We start from the raw sequence: 17,307 nt of genomic DNA on the forward strand, positions 1-17,307 counted from the left end.
AAGTCTCAAAATAATTGCTCAAAATCATACTCATACCTGTGTTTCTGTGACACAGAACGCCCTTGAAGCCTGACTAGATGTCAAGATGTTACTTTAACTTGAAAAAGGGAAGTGTTTGATTAGCTAAGTGTGGTAGAACCTCATTTACCAGTCAGAATCTAAGCCTCTAGAGCAGTTTGACTGACAGTGGCCATATCAAATTGCCTGGCATGTGCTAGGCAGCAAAATTGTTATGCTATTATTTATTTATTTTCCACAGGGTCAGAATTGCAATACAGACATTTTTGCTGAAAGGGAAACAGAGGGGTGGATGTAGGAAAGAGGGGAAGTTGTGGGGAACCTGGGAAGGGAAACTGTAGTTGGGATGTATTGTATGAGAGAATTTGTTTTCAATTTAAAAAAAAGAAAAAAAGAAAAGAAAATGCCATAAAGAAGCCTGGTACCTTCTAAGCTAAGTAATAAATAAATAAATAAATAAATACTCAAACAAAAAATATTCAAGCCAAGCAAGAAGAGTCCTAAGAGTTTTAGGAAAAGAAACCCTTTGCAGCAGTAGCCACATGAAGTGAGGTGAGGGTCTCACGAGTGGCTGGATGACAATGTTGTCTCATCACAGAAGGGAACAACCACTGCATTCTATGTAAGGGAAAACCATAAAGCTTAGGCCAGGGGAGGCATCCTCCACTACCGAGTTATACAGGCTGCTAAATTGGGAGTAAATTGTGGTGCACAGGAGTAAAGAGCAGAAGGGGCGGGGTTACCTCAGCTGCTCTGGACTGGCTCCTTGGAGCAGATGGAGAGAAATGCAGATAGCTAGAAATGGGCAGACCCAATACTAACTTAAGATCAGTTAGCCTGAAGGCTGGAGAGATGGTTCAACATTAAGAGTACTGGCAGCTCTTCCAGAGGACTCTAGTTTGAGGCCTGGCACCCATATGACACCTTAGAGCCATATGACTCTAGTTCCAGGGTGTCTGATATCCTCTTCCGGCCTCCACAGGCATCAGTCATAGTGTTTACATAGTGCATGTAAATCTAGAGATAAAACATTCATACACACAAATAAAAAATAAATCATTTTTAAAATTTTTAAAATGAAACACTTTTTTTTAAATGAGATATGCTATCATTAAACCACTGGTGGCTTCTGACAGGAGAGGGCAGCCAATGCCCTGTCTACTAGTGTCATCAACTGGTGACGTGGAAGAATCATGAGTCATTTACTAATGCTAGAAGACACAGAGAGAAGTCAGTGATAGTCTTATGCTTGCAATAATGGTGAAATGTCCAAATGGAGCCACTGTACAACAGACCTACATGACCAAGACCAAGCTCGGGAGAAAGTTCAAATATGGCCAATTTAAAGATTACCCACTCTTGTCATTATTCTGTATCTACATGAATCAAAATGTAAAATTATAACCACAAAAGATTGAGTCAGTAACAAATAGACCTGCATCTCCACACCTCACACTGTAAAGTTTTATTTTCATGAAGCATCCGGAATGGCCGTCCATTTTCCTCCTGGAGGAAGAGGAAGAGCAGTACTACAGGTGTTAAACCTAGGTAGTTCAGTGCATCTGCTCTAAATGTTTCTCTGGACAGAGCAAATTACATGTCCATATGGGCAAGAAGGCCAAAAGAAGCCGTTGCATGGGCAGTGGATAATAAGGAAAGGCTTAATGCTCAGCACAGTCCATCCTTCCAGTCACTAAGCATTTGACAGGGGCAAGTTAGTGACATCAACCAGCAGTGTCGTCTCTCACACATCACAACTTTCAGGAGTAGTTAAAAAACAAAGTAGTGGCCAGAAACACGCCTCTTCAGAAAGGTGGAAGGGGAGACAAGTGGAAACACTGGCCATAAACATCCTGAAAATGCCCTGGACAGAGATTGAGAGAACTACATTCTCTGAATCATTCTGTTTTCAGACCACTGTTATGAGCTTGGCTCCTTGACATCTGGAGAAGAGACCACTGGAGACTGTGGCATCTCTGGGGCTGGCACTATTCTTAGCCCTCTTCCTACCTGTAGAGGTATATGGCAGGAACTTTAGAGTAATTCTGAAACAGCCTTAGTTGGCTGCTACATGAGACTCATGTCTCTTCTTCCCTGAAATAGGGTTTAGGCCTCAGGGAACTAAGATTCAATTTGTGGTGTTCATGGAGCTGCAGCTGCATAGAAACTAGATGTCCTGTGACTGATTCAGTGGCTTTGGATCTCAGTCAATTGCAGATGCCAAGGGCAACACTCATATTCCTTTTGGAGTCTTCTCAGGTATGCTCCACTGTTTGTCTTTGTTATGCCCACCCTACCTACCCCTTACCCCCTTCTTTCTTTTAATTATAGGTGGCCAGCAGTCAGACCTAGCCTTAGGCTTTTTCCCTGGACACTCAAGTCTTACTTTCTGACAGTGTGTGAACCCACCTTTAAACAGCTATAATCCACAGACAATTCCATCCAAGTCAGTCATCTCTTTCACTTAGCCCCACTCCCATCCTTGCCCACATATTATGAATGTTCAAGTTACAGTGTCCAAAAGCAATCTGTAGCTGTTTCTATGAAAGCTCTGTGCACTGGTGAAATCCAGTATCAGATCTTTGACACCACCCCTGCTGAATCCCAGTTCCTGCCACCCACTCCCTTAAGAGCATCAAAGATATTGCTAGTGTGTGATATGTATGGTACAATTAAATCAATGATGAATGGGTGAAACATTTTACTGTGTAGTGACACTCCACCATCCATGTGAAAGCAATTAATTAGCTCAATCTCTAACCACAGACAAAAGGGAATTCTAAGTAAAAATTAACAGGGCATATAAGAAAGTAGTGTTTATTTTGATGGAAAAGACTTCCCAAGCCAGCAACAAAACACACAATCCAAAAGACACAATAAGAATTTCATTAAATTTTCTGGACATTAAAAAAAAACATGCAGCCAACCATGAAAAATTAATTGAGATGGAATGTATATAATAAACAAATACTGGCTTAAATCAATTAGAAAAATAAACAAGAAAATTTAATAAGGTGGCACACATAGGTATGTCAAATAATGAAATAGGCATATGGTCCATGTGTATAAAATGCTTACCAAACTTGGGAGTAATTAGAAAAGAGTAAATTCCAATCAGCAATATCCTTGTTACCACACCTTGTCCAAGAGCCTTGCAAACATATGCTTAGATGCATGTCTGTGCTATGAAAAGCAAAAGACCTGATTACATGTTTATGCTGTCCTCTTTATTATCTCTGAAATGGAGAGATGTGTGCATGTACAGGGAAATCGCAGAGGGACTACAGCTCACAAATCTGTCTCTCTGTGTGGCTGGCCATTCAGGTGAGGGCTCTGTCCACCAGTGTCCCACACATGCCAGATGGAGCTTAGACTTACAGAAGGCATCAGTTCACACTCGCCTGAGGTGCACTGTCACTTCTATCGAGGATGGATTATGCTGAAAGGCATTCTGGCTTCTTTCTGGGACTTTCCTGGAAAGGGGTGATTCCCCCATCCCGGGGAAGGCTTGTCTTCCTCTTCAGTAACACCGTGGACTCCAAGTGTGGTACCTGGCAGCATCTTCCCATTCTCTTCTTATCCATACAGCCTTCAAAGGATTCTAGGATTCCCAATAGGCTGGGAGCCCAGAATTTTCCCTTCTGACAACTAATTGGAAGTCCCTGAGCCCTCCATGTGTCACCGCCACTAGAATGTTATCTACTCTCTAGGCCTCTTGCTTCCTCTGAGATCATTGAGAAGGGCAGGAGTTGATAGATTCCTTTGAACTGGAACATGTGCAGCCCTCATGTGGCACCTCAGTGACCAGTACAGGCATCTGTTGGCTGGAACCACAAGCTCTTCATTTAAAGCTTTCTGCTGCTAGTAGTAGAGATATAGGGGAGGGTTCCTACCTTTTGCACTCCATATTTCATGGCTATATTTTCACATAGATCATGTGCTATTTAGTTACTTTTTAAAAAAAAAATCTAAGAATACTATAATTTCCTGTAGCAAAGTTTCTCTCATTAGTCTGAGAAGTTCCAGGTTGTCCTGACCCTCTGTGCTGATTTTTGTCTTTCAGCTGGCATCCATGCCTTTTCTGTTGTCTCCTTGAAGGAGATGTATGCCGAACACCATTTCTTGCTCAGTGACTGCACTATGGCCAGACATGCAATGGGAAACACTTTTGCACACCAGTGCTTAGAGCTGACAGAGCTTCTACTCTCTGTGTTGGTACTCACATTCTATGCTGTGAGGAACCACTCATATTCTGAGACATCTAAGAATATTAACCAAGAACCTCACATGATGGCTACTAAATACAGATGTGCCCCTGTCCATGATGGCTACTAAATACAGATGTGCCCCTGTCCATGATGGCTACTAAATACAGATGTGCCCCTGTCTGTATACTTTTATTAAGCACTCACTTCCAATCGAGCACCATACTAAGGTGGGAAATCAGATAGTAATAATAAAAAAAGACACAGCTCTAACCCCAGGAAGCTAAGGTTGAATCCTCTTATATAGATACACTGTCCTTAACACATGTCTTTTGGCTGCTCTGTAAGATACATTTTATAGGTGGTCTTATTAATTTAAGGTAAAAATCTTAATTTTATGGGAAGAAAGTAAGTGATGATTGTATTGATTTATAAATCATCTTATGATTTTCTACTTGGAGTTCACAGCATGGCTCTGAAGGGGTGATTAGATAAAATGTGCAATGAGGTGGCAGTTTTTAACCTGATATCAATGCATGTTTACAGTGCATTGAAAAGCCAACAGTGGCTCAAGTTTGTTCTGTGGGTAAGGATGACATGGATGACATCTTTATAAGTCAAAAGTCAGGATTACACACACATTGAAGGGGTCCCCAGAACTGCTCTCCTTGACTGTGCAGCAGGACATCATTACAAATGTCACCTTGCCTTCACCCAAACCTGATGCTGGATCCCTACATCACAGAAGGACCATCTGCTCGCCTATACTGCGCTACGGCACACTATCTCAAAGCCAGCATGCCCATTCACCCTACACACACTCATGCATAGGTGCACAAATACATGCATATGCATATGCTACACACAGACCATATATAAGTGAGTAGCAACTCTATTGAATGTGTCACAGGTGGGACTTGAACAATCTGTAAAATGTGGACAAATGACTATGCTCTTTCAAGTTAGTCTTTTGACTCTTCTACAGTCTTTTTTCCAGTTTAGAGTAGATTAAGTAATTTGATGGTAATATTAGTATTTTTATTAAGCCTTTTGGGGAACAGATGTGTTATTAATTCTGGAAAATATTAGCCCATAAGCTTGAAAGCAGATAAGAACAAGAAAGTCTGATTGTTAACTGCATCATGCTGTTGAATTTTCTTCAGTTGGAAATGGCCTCTTTATCCAGTTTTACTGACTCATTTAAAGGTAAAGAACAGGCAGGTCTACCTGTTTCACTTTTTTTAAGGATTTATTTATTTTTATTTCACATGCACGAATACCTGCCTAAATGTATGTGTGTTAACTACCTGTATACCCAGTGCCTGCATAGCCCAGAAGAGGGCATTGCAGCCCTTGGAACTGGGGTTACAGGTTGTTGTGAGCCACCAGGTGGGTTCTGGGAACTGAACACGGATCCTCTCTGTAAGAGCAGCAAGTGCTCTGAACCTCTGAGTCGCATCTGTAGCCTCCCTGTAACTCAAGTTAACACGAATTTTCTGTGCCATACTCAACCAACTCTGGAAAGACAAAACACTGTGACTTGCGGTAATGTGGCTATGAACCAGGTACAGGAAATCCAGTACTGCATGTGCTTACTTTTAGGATCAACCGATCTCACAGAAGATGGGAGTGGTATACTGGTTAAGGATGATGAGTGGATAGGAGATGCTGGCTAATGGAGTCAACAGCATGGGTATGCTCTGGTGTTCTGTTGCTCAGTAAGTGACTTTGGCTGGTAATGTGTTGTATATTTCAAAGTAACTGGAAAATAGTATTTTAAATGTTACAGCATGAAGAAACAGTGAGATGATTAGTGTCCTGGCCACCCTGATATGATTGTCACACAGTGGATTCCTGTAACAAAACACACTATATCTCATAGAGTTGTAAAATTATTTTGCCAGTTAACGTAAAATAAGAAGAATCAAATGAGGGGAGGCTTTTCCAGTCATGTCTGAAACCCAGCAGAGCTTGCTGATGGGTAGATGATGTAGAAGAAAAACACCAAAGGTATTTCCTACATCTGTAACCTGGCCAAATGGAAGTGTGAGGCAGGGCTGATCAGAGATGATCAAATGCAGGCAGCTGAGATTTATATATTTACTGTATAAGTGCAGGGTGTACATTGACCCAAAAATGAATCAGGATTTTAAAATATGTTACAGATCTTAGTACATAAATGATAATCAGAAACTGACAAATAAAAATTATAATAAAAGACTACTATGCCTTTCAGAGTAACCAAGCCCCACTAAAAAATATCAAGAATAGATAATGTCTTAACAATAAATCAATATGATTAGATCTAATTCATAGAATCCTCTGAAAATTGCAGTTTCTGTGGCATCAAGGTCCCCATTGCTTTTGGTTTTCTTACTCATTTATCCAAGAACTGAGTGTGAATTCCTTTTGGACCTGCCAGGTACTTTACAGAGGAAACAAAGCAATTTCAGTGCCAGACCCAGTGCTTAAAACTGTGCTAGTAGCCACTATGCAGAGTACAGCAACCAGGGATCATTATGGAAGCCAGGCTGGAAAGAGAGGGGAGAGAGTGAAGCTGGAGAAATCCTACAAACTGGCTAAAACATGATGGCAGTTAAACAGCAAAATGTGAACGCTGGGAGCTAGAGTGGAGACTCGGTAACTGAAGACTTACCATGCAAGCATAAGGACTGGACCCCTGGAGCCATCTAAACCCCAGGCAAGCATGGTGGCTTCTGTAACGTTAGCACAGGATGTCCCCAGGGCAAGTTATATCTAAACTACCCAGATTAGGAACCTTGGGTTTCCCCAAGAGACCCTGCTCCAATAAATAAAGTGGGAAGTGACTGAGAAAGACATGTGAAGTGAACTTTGGATATATGCTCAGACATATACATGTGCATACATACTCTCACACATGTGAAGACATACCACACACATGCTAGTGTTAGTTAGTTAGTTAGTTAGTTAGTTAGTTAGTTAGTTAGTTAGTTAGTTAGTTTTTGTCAAGTTGATACAAGCTAGAGTTATTTGGGAAGAGGAACCTCAGTTGAGAAACCACCTCTATCAGACTGACTTAGAAGCAAGTCTACAGCATATTTTTCTGATTAACAATTCATGTTAAAGGGCCCAGCCCACCATGGACGGTGCCATTGATGGGCAGATATTCTTGAGTGGTATGAGAAAACAGGCTGAGGAAGCCATGGAGACTAAGCAGAGTTCTTCTATGGTCTCTGCTTCATTTTCTGCCTCAGGTTCCTGCCTTGGCTTCCTTGATGAGAGACTGTGACCTGTAAGCCAAATAAACCCTCTTCTCCTCAGGTTGCTTTTGGTCATGGTGTTTATCACAGCAACAGAAAGCAAACTACCTAAGACAGTACACATACTCCAGAAAATGTCTCTGTAAGAAAAATCGCAAAAGGCCAGGGAGCTGGCTCAGTATAGTAATTAGAATGTGCAAGGCCCTGGCCCAAACTTCAGCACCACAAATAGACAGACAGATGAGTAAATGAATGAATAGGCATAAAACCACAGAAGAATATTGGTATGCTTGTGAAACTTGGTTTTCAGGAACAAACACATACCAAATGATGAAAAGGTAAACCAGATACTGAGACCACTCATTTAAGTTCCAAGCTAAAACTTACAGTAACGGGCTGTTTCTTGTTACGTAGATGATGGCTAGTGAAAATGTATATGTCTATATTGAAAACTAGTGAATGAAATGAGAAATAAATAAGGATAAGGGGAGACAAATTAGAAAGTCAGCATCTAGCTGGGCAGTGGTGGCGCATGCCTTTAATCCCAGCACTTGGGAGGCAGAGGCAGGTGGATTTCTGAGTTTGAGGCCAGCCTGGTCTATAGAATGAATCCGAGAATAGCCAGGGCTATACAGAGAAACCCTGTCTTGAAAAACGAACAAACAAACAAAAGAGGTAGAAAGTCAGCACCTAAGAGTCATTGAGTGTTCATTGGTGCAAATAAATGAATCCCTGAGTCTAAAGCAGGGGTGGAGGAGGGTTATGCAGCTGAGTGAGAGATGGCTATTTAAACACATATCATCCTCAAGATGAATATTAACTACAAGTGCAACAGTCTGCACTCTTTAGTGGTAGACCACTAAACAGCAATGAAGTCTTAGCAAAGAGATAAAAACGAGTGTCATCAATAATAGACAAAATAGCAGTGTATGCCCCTGATGTCCATTTGAAACTGTCACTTCCATGGAGTCCTGTGAGAAGAGTGTAGCAAAGTCTTACAGGACAGATGGGGAACTGAGGGACATTCCACACCCAAGCAGTATGCCAAGGTCATAAAAGGAAAGTCTGAGTAATGGTTTCTGATTTTTAAAATCTAGATTAAAAACATGCAACCAAATGTAAAGCGAGATCCTAGACCGCAAAGAGATTGTTTGGCCACAAAGGACATTGTTGGGGCAATGGAGAGCTGGCATGGGTATGGCTCTGTCTCTCTAGGATTGCAGGTCAGAATCTGATTCCCCAATGTGAGGTATTAAATAATTGGACATTTAATACAACTATTTTGGTTTGAGGCGGGACTCTTGGGGGATGGTTAGGATCAGGTAAGGCCTACATGACTGGGTCCTTCTAGCCTTGTAAGATGTAGAAAGGCCAGGGTTTGCATGCACTTGCGCATGTGCACACCATCTACGTCTCACCAGGTCTCAGCCTGCATTGTCAGCAGGAACATGTCATCAAATACAGCCCCTCACTGCACACCGTCATATACGATAGCCAAAATAAGCCTCTTTCTTCACAGCTCACCAACAGGTATTACGAGGGTAGCAGCAGATACAGTGGATGAAACCTGAATGCAGTCTGCAGATCCAGCTCACATAAAGAATGCAGTGTCTATGTCTGATACAAGCCTTGCTGGACCCTAGTTGTAGGGCACATCTCTATTACTGTTCTCCGTGTGTCCACAGTTATTTAGAAATAAAAACAGTAAATGAAATGGGCAAAAACAAATCAAATGAGAACATTTGGGCAGCATCATGCAGGTCTAAGTGTGGCTTTCCTATAGTCTCATGCTTCCTTTAAAAAAAAAAAAAAAAAGATGATGTGTGTTCTTAGCAGCTTCCAGGGAGGCAGTGACCTCTCCAGCCCACAGAGTCTGTGCAAACTGCATATGTCATCACAGGAGACATTTATCAGGAAGTCTTGGGGGCATGGAAACTGTTCCTCCGCATTTCATAGGATGGACTTGAGCACCTCATTTCCTCCTGTGTGTCCTTGAAGTGCGTTCATGAACGGGTGTGTGTGTGTGTGTGTGTGTGTGTGTGTGTGTAAAAGAACATGCACATATAGAGGCATGCAGAAGTCAGAACATCTTTTAGGAGTCAGTTCTCTCCCTCCACCATGTGGTCCCAGGGCTTAAATTCAGGCTGTCAGTCTTGGCAGCAGGCACCATTACTCAGTGAGCCACCTCACTAGCCTTGCCCTTCACTGTTGTGGAAGAATGATGTGCATCTATCAAAACACATATCAAAGTGTACAGTTCCATGAGCTGTAAAAACTTGATTGTAATCACCATCTCAGACGCTGGACCATTGCTGCCACCCTGCTCCCTTGCACCTACTTAGTGACCAGCTTCTCTTTCCTTGTGTCCTTTCTTTGGACTATCATGACTTTGAGCCCACTGGTTCCTTTTCCAATTTTTAAATTTAATGTGATAAGTAGAATCAAATATAGGTTGGGGACACCTTATGCCAAAATCTTGGGAAGGAAATGCTTTTGATCTTAATTTTTAATCTTTAACTTTGGAATCTTTACATAATAAGAAATCTTAGCGATGAGAACCAAATATAAACACAGAATTCGCTTAGGTCTCATACACATCTTATACCCAAGATTTGTGGGTTATCTTCCTGTAATGTGTTTAGTATATTTGCATTTGACTTCAGCCCTTCACATGAGGACATGTGGCATTTTTCACTTACAGTATCATGTAAGTTCTAAGAAAGCTTCAAATTTGGAAGCATTTTAGACTAGAGATTTACAGATTAAGCATGTTCATCATAACACAAAATAGACTCAGCAGGCTATGTGTGTGTGTGTGTGTGTGTGTGTATAAAATGATAACATTTAATGATAAAGTAGATTGAGGGGACACAGACATGGGAAGAGAAACTTAACAGGAAGGCATGGAAATGATAGAAACATAGCACCCATCTATCTAATTCTTTTTTAAAAACATATTAAAACTTAAAATTTAAAAATTGAATATTCAGCATATCATGTTTTTAAATGTACCAGCGGATCATTCATATGAATTATCTGTCATTCATATTGTCAACATACTGCTATTGTCCATGTGTGATTACAGTCTGATTTTCCCAAATGCAATGTAGTACTTAATGTTAACTGTCAACTTTAGAGAAGCCAGGGTCACTTCAAAGAAGGGTCTTTGAGCAATTCCTGTGGTGGGCTGTCTCAATTACATTAATTGATGTTGGGAGTACCACCTTAAAATTGGGCAGTGATCATTCCCTGAGCAGATTCAGGAGTGTGTAAATGGAGAACAGAACTGAGCAGCTAGCTTACATCCATACCTCTCCTTGACTGTGGATACAATATCACAAGCTCCCTAATGGTCCTGCTCCATGACCTCCCAGCTATGATGACCTGGAACCTGGAACTGGAAGCCAGAATTAAGTCTTTTCAGTATTTTATCACAACAAGGAATGAAGCTAAGATATATCCCAAAGTACCCAACAGACCATGAATTCTCTGCCAGCTCTTAACAGTATAAGTAATACTGCAATGACCAATATCTGCCTGTTTTCTAATAGTGACAGCCATGAGGACATCTAGATGGATACGATGATTTTTGAAATTAATGGATTTTGGAATATGTAGGATGATGTTCAGTCAGCACTGCTGAGCAATCTTTCCAAGTTGTCTTACTAAGTTCATTCCCAGCAGTCCAGCTAGAGGGCTCCCTTTGTTCTGTCAGCAGTCAGTATTCAAGTGCTTCTAATGTTGTCTAATTGTCAGGTTGCTTTCACCAGTTTTTCCTTTTAGACTTTGTTCATGTTTCATTCATGTATTCTATGTATTATTATCATTGTATTATGTACAATATCCTCATATTCATCCCATTAACCTCTCTTATCCTACACACACACACACACACACACACACACACACACACACACAGATACTTTATTAGTTCTCTTACTTCATACCTCTTCTGTGTGTGTAATTGTGTGGAAGTAGTCACAGCTGCCAGGTGTGTTGATGGTGACATCCACAAGGACATCTAGAAGACAGCTCTCACAGCACACCTCGTCCTCCAATTCTTACTCTCTTTTTCCCCATCTCTTCTGTGATGTTTGTTCATTTCTTGTAATCTGCCTCTTGTAGCCTGATGGTCTCTCTTCCCTGGATTTGGGGGATTTACCTCTATGGTTTTACTGAAAATATTTTCTGTGCTTTTGGCACAAAATTATCCTTCTTCAGTGTTCATAATTCACAGATTTCATCTTTCCATCATGTCCTTAAGAGCTCATATCTTCTACTTATTTTTTAAGTTATCATTGTCTTTGACTGAATAGGCGAATGTCGTTGTCATCAAGACTCAACATTCTGTCTTTTACATGACTCATTCTACTTGGGTTTCCACTGAGGTTTTTATGTGGTTTATTGAATTTTTCACTTCCATTATAATTTCAGTTTGCTTTTCCTTCAGTATTTCTCTCTCTTTATCAAATTTTATTTTCACATCCTAGGCAGACTTCCTTATTTCATTCAGCACTTTGCTTGTGTTCTCTTGGAATTCACCCAGATTGTTCGTGTACTCTTTGAATTCAGGAGTTTATCTGCATCCTCTTTGAAATCATTGACCCTATTTAAAATATTCCCTTTAAATTCCTTGTCTGGGATATTTTTTAAGCCATTCTCACTGAGAGACTTTTCTATGGGATTGGTAATTTTGGAGGAAGATTCTTTGCCTTGGCTTTTCATGTTACTTGACTTTTTGTACTGGTACTTCTGCATCTGGAGTTAGTTCATTGGTTGAGGTTTTTGGCACACTTGTGTTGAGTGATCCGTTGGATCAGTTCTTGGTGACCCATTGCTATAACTGGAAGGAACTAGGCGCTTCCTGAAGTTTAGTTGATGATTCTCAACCCAGTGATGATTCTCTTGATTGGATATCTGAGATGATCTCTGCTTAGCTATGTGTGTAGTAGCTTCTTATATAATGAGAAGCATCCTTTCAGGATAGCAGAGTTTATCTTCTTAGCTCATCCATGTAGCTCATATGTGCCAAAGAAGAGATTTTGAACATCCTTTGACCTCAAGAGCCAGAGTCTAGTCAGTGAACCAGCACCAGATGCCAGATGTGGAGTGTCACACAGATGCAGAAAGTAAGTCAACAGTATATGAAAGAACTGGGTGTCAAGTGCTGTGGATGAAGTTTCATATAGCCTCTGCCCCTAGGAGCCATTATCTCCAGGATATGTGGCTGGGACTGAGGTCAAGTGGGATTGAAGGGTTCCTAAGGTTACAAGTGACAATTATGTGATTTCACACATATTAGCTGGTATTGCTTGGGTCTCACCATGAGTTTGAGGATATGATAACCTTGGGGTAAGTGGGGTTTGAGTGTCATGAGTCATAGGCCTTTAACTTCATACTGTGTCATCTCAAGTTTACTGAGATCCCCTATTTTCACTGATAGGTGGTGACAGTTCAGCAACTGTTCTTTGATTCTTGACCACTCAGGTCTCCTTTCAGGCAGTTCAAATACCTTGTTGTCATATGCCATATAAATTCTGAATAACAGCCTTTTCTTCACTCTGAGTTGTAATGAACTGCTTTCTCTATGAAATTTGTACTTATTTCTTGTGTTATTTTCAAATGAAATGAAGTTTTAAATATGTGTACTTTGTCATGATAATGAAAATTTTATGTTGTTTGAGAAAGTTTGCTGATCCCAAGTTCATGAAGAGGTTCTCCTATTGAGGCTTTGTTGTTATACTTCATGTTCTCTCTTTCTCTCTCTATCTCTCTGTCTCTTTCTATCTCCCTGTCTTTCTGTGTATCTCTCTTTTGCTAATGTGTCTCCCTATCTCTGTTTCTCTGTATCTCTATCCCTTTCTGTGTCTCTCTCTGCCTCTGTCTCTCTGTCTCTGTTTCTCTGTTCTTCTCTTTGTCTCTCTTTGTATCTGTCTCTCTTTTTTGTATGTCTGTCATTGTCTCTGTTTCTCTGTCTCTCTGTGTGTCTCTCTCTGTATCTTTCTTTTCTGTATGTCTCTCTGTCTCTGGCTCTCTATCCCTCTCTGTGTCTCTATCTCTATATGTGTCTCTCTGGTTTTTTGTCTCTGTCTGTCTTTCTCTTTATGCCTCTCTTTTCTGTATGTCTCTCTGTCTGTGACTCTCTGTCCCTCTCTGTCCCTCTCTCTGTCTCTCTCCATGTCTCTCTGTTTCTCTGTCTCTCTCTGTCCCCCACCTCCTCTATCTCATACCAAGCCACTGTGGAGGCCAGGATAAGGCATTAGGTATCATCCTCTCTCTCTCTTTGCAACTTATTGCCTTTCACAAAGTCCTACATTAAATCAGTAGCTCCCCATTACAGCTAGACTGGCCAAACAGGGAGTTCTCAGAATGTTCCTATCTCCATGCTCCTAATACTAAAGTTACAGGCATATACATATGGACTCTTTCTGTGGTTGCTGGTGATTCACACCTGGGTCCTTATGCTTGATATCAAATCTTGTCCACTGAGCCCTCTCCCTAACCCCTAGTAGGCCTTAGTTTCCCCCTTCACAATCAGGACTATCATTAACTTAGAATTGGATCTGTGTGTGTTGTGAGTTGGAAATCAGGGTACCTCACCATCTTTGCTGTGGAACCGAGTCCTTTATCAAGTACTCTTCATGTTGCTTTTGCCAAATCTCTCTCCTTTATTAAGCTACATGCAGCATAATATCTATGTTTGGTTTTTACCTGGATAGGATGTACACCAAATGTTGCTTCCCGAAGTGAGGCACCTCACCAGGAAATCCTATGCAGAAGAAAATGATCTAGAACACTCCCAATTTTTAGACACCTTAGATGGGTCAAAAGACAAAGACATCATCAGATAATGAGATGATAAAAAATTTTATAAGGCAGCTTTTTTTTAACAAAACTTGAGTACCTCTTGAAATCAATCTTTTAGAATTCAGATAAGATTTTTATATTTTACTTTTGACAAAGTTAATTAGTAAGGCATTTCCAAAGTACTTTCTATTCAGAGTCTGCTGTAGAAGCCATGCTTTGAGTACTGTAGTTGTCTGTGATCTTTCCACACAAGACATTTTAAATATGCCAAGGCTGGTGCTGTTTATATCCCTTGAAAGAATTCTTTTTCATTATCCTAAGAAATGTATTCCATAACATTGGCCCTCATGTCAAATATTTTTATCCTGATTGTCTAGATTTTACTATAAAGTTCTAAAATAAAAGGACTTTTCAGACTATTTACATTTAAGCAATTTAAATCTGTGACTAAAGGTCGGCATGTACAGGTTTTATATGTGTGTCACAGCCTCTGTGCATAAATAAAATCACTTTAAAAAATGATTTTTAAAAGACCCATGATGCACTTTGAGCCTCCGAGCAAACAGGAGACTCCCCTTTCAAAATTAAAGCCAGTGAGGCCATGCAGACAGCTTGCTTTAAGAGATGCTGAGAAGGTGAAACCTTTTGTAGTCTTGGATCTGTATTTTTCCATTTTTCAGGACTCAGTAGATATTACTGATATCATCGCACAATTGACATTGTAGAATTTATTTCCCCCAGAGGATCTAGTGTCTTCAAGGTGATTTATAGCAAGCGAGCTTGCAGAAACATGGACAGTGGTGATAAATAAGAAAAAGCAAGAGAGAGGAGACATAGGAAATTAGGAAAAGGCAATGCTGCTCACAGCCTAGGGGAGAAATGAGAGGCACCAAGGAGCACTTTTGCTCCCTGTATGAAGCTACCTCCTCAGGAAATAGGCTGAAGACTAAAGCTGACCTGCCCAGAGCCCATCCTCTCATGGTCTACACCTTGTGGCAGTAACTGAGGGCCTGCCTCCTCTGCTCACTAGTAAAGCCAAAGCTGTTTCAAACACCCACACCCTGTGTATGGTTAGAAAATTCTACCTTTGCTCTTCCCTAAGCTAGCCAGGTCATGGTGTTTGGCATAAAGCTGTTCATCACTATGTACTCCTGTCTTTGTGATTTCCACACTCTCATCTGTTGTGGGCCTCTTCTGAGCCATAAACAGAGTAGGAAGAATTCCTCATAATCTCTGACAATGGACACAGACTATTATCTTCCCCATTTAACTTCTGATGTTGGGGCATCATACAATGCATAGGGAGGGGGCAGAGCCTTGCTGGATTCATTCTTTCCAGTGTGAAGCAAATTGGAAATGGTAGCTCCATTTCTTTATTCACATTCTAATGATTCCTTCTAATTCTGGGTTTGATGAAACAATCAGAAAACTATGACTAAGAATGGAAGTATATTTTGTAAAGGGGTGGGGCTGAGAATGTGAGATCTGGTCATAATCTCAAAGACAAGTTGCTTTAAAATGATTTGAGGACTAAAGCTTTGTCTCAGGATTAAAGTGTTAAAGCCTTTACCTAGTGTGGACAAGATTCTAGGATCAATCCCATAGGAAGAAAAGGAAATAAGAACGGGGAGCAGAAAAGAATGAGAAAGGACAAAGGAAGGGATCAATCTGGGCTTTATGGATTATAATTGTAATCCCAGAGATTGGGAGGCTGAAGGGAGAAATTGCTCCAGTCTGGTGTCAGTGGGGTCTTAAGAAACCAAAACACAGATATACACATGCTCATGAATACACGGTAATGTATCAGCTGAAAATCTGACAACTAATAAAGTCAGCAGTTCAGGAAACTGCCATTGAAAAGATAGTCGTGATGCAGTGTAATAGCACAGGACTTCAACACCAGTTCCTTTGGATAGAAAACTCAAGGGCAGCCTAGACTACAGAGTGAGTGCAAAGCCACGCTTGGAACTTAATGAGAAGCCCTTTCTCCACCTTTCAAAAAGGAAAGAGAAGGCTGGGAATATGACTCAGCACTTGCCTAGCGTGGAAAAATCCCTACAATTGATTTCTGGTACTATTAGAGAAAAGGGAAGGAAGAGCGAAATGGACAGTTGTTCACAGTTCCTGGGAGGAGGTAGCATGTCATGCCATGTCACAGGAGGCTACCCAGGGAAGCACAAGAGCTGGTCAGGAAGTCAGGAGACGGAGAGCTGTGGGCAAGGGTTTTGAGTGGTTTCTGATGAAAGGAGTGAGGACCGAACAAGCCACAGAAGCTAAGGCCCTGAGCATCAATGCATGTAGATGTGTCCAACACATGGTAGCGCTAGTTCCTCTCCTTTGCCCATGCTCTAATTGATCATCTGTCTTTAGTGTTGGATTTCAGGAGTCCCCTATAAATTTGAGTAAGTTCTTTTATCAAGTATGTGGTTTGTAAATCCATCTCAGCCTATAGCTTCTCTCTTTACTCTAATATATATATAAGTATACATTTAATATATATTTATATTTTATATATTTAATATATACATGCATATTTGTAAGTCTCAGCATTACATTTGATAAGTATGTGCAATGTATAATATGAACATATCAAACTTACCATCATATCCATTACCTCAAACATTTGTCATTTCTCTTTTTGGAAAATATTCAAAATCCTCTTGTCTAGCTGTTTAGAAATATATAATAAATACTTTTATGCCTCAGGGTCTTTCATGGAGCAAATGCTTTAACTTTGATGTTTAATGTACTGGTTTTAATATCAAGGTCACAAAGATCTATGCCCCAAATATTTTCTTCTAACATCTCATAGGTTTATGTTTTGTACATAAGCCTACTATCTAGCCAGGTGTATATTCCTGTAACCTTAGTGCTTTGTGGATGGAAGCAAGATCAAGAGTTTGAGGTCAGGGGCTGGAGAGATGGCTCGGTGCTTAAGAGCACTATCTGCTCTTCTAGAGGTCCTGAGTTCAATTCCAAGCAACCACGTGGTGGCTCACAACCATCTATAATGATTTCTGATGCCCTCTTCTGGC

At 40.6% G+C, this 17,307-nt stretch overlaps 1 protein-coding gene across 5 annotated transcripts in view; it reads left to right on the forward strand.

Moving 5' to 3' along the window:
- The window catches only part of Otud7a (OTU deubiquitinase 7A), a 289,376-nt gene that overhangs the window by 111,876 nt on the left and 160,193 nt on the right, over positions 1 to 17,307 (forward strand). The gene's annotated exons all lie outside the window — the stretch shown is intronic.

Source organism: Mastomys coucha, unplaced genomic scaffold (genome assembly GCF_008632895.1).
Source record: "Mastomys coucha isolate ucsf_1 unplaced genomic scaffold, UCSF_Mcou_1 pScaffold21, whole genome shotgun sequence".
NCBI classification, from domain to species: domain Eukaryota; kingdom Metazoa; phylum Chordata; class Mammalia; order Rodentia; family Muridae; genus Mastomys; species Mastomys coucha.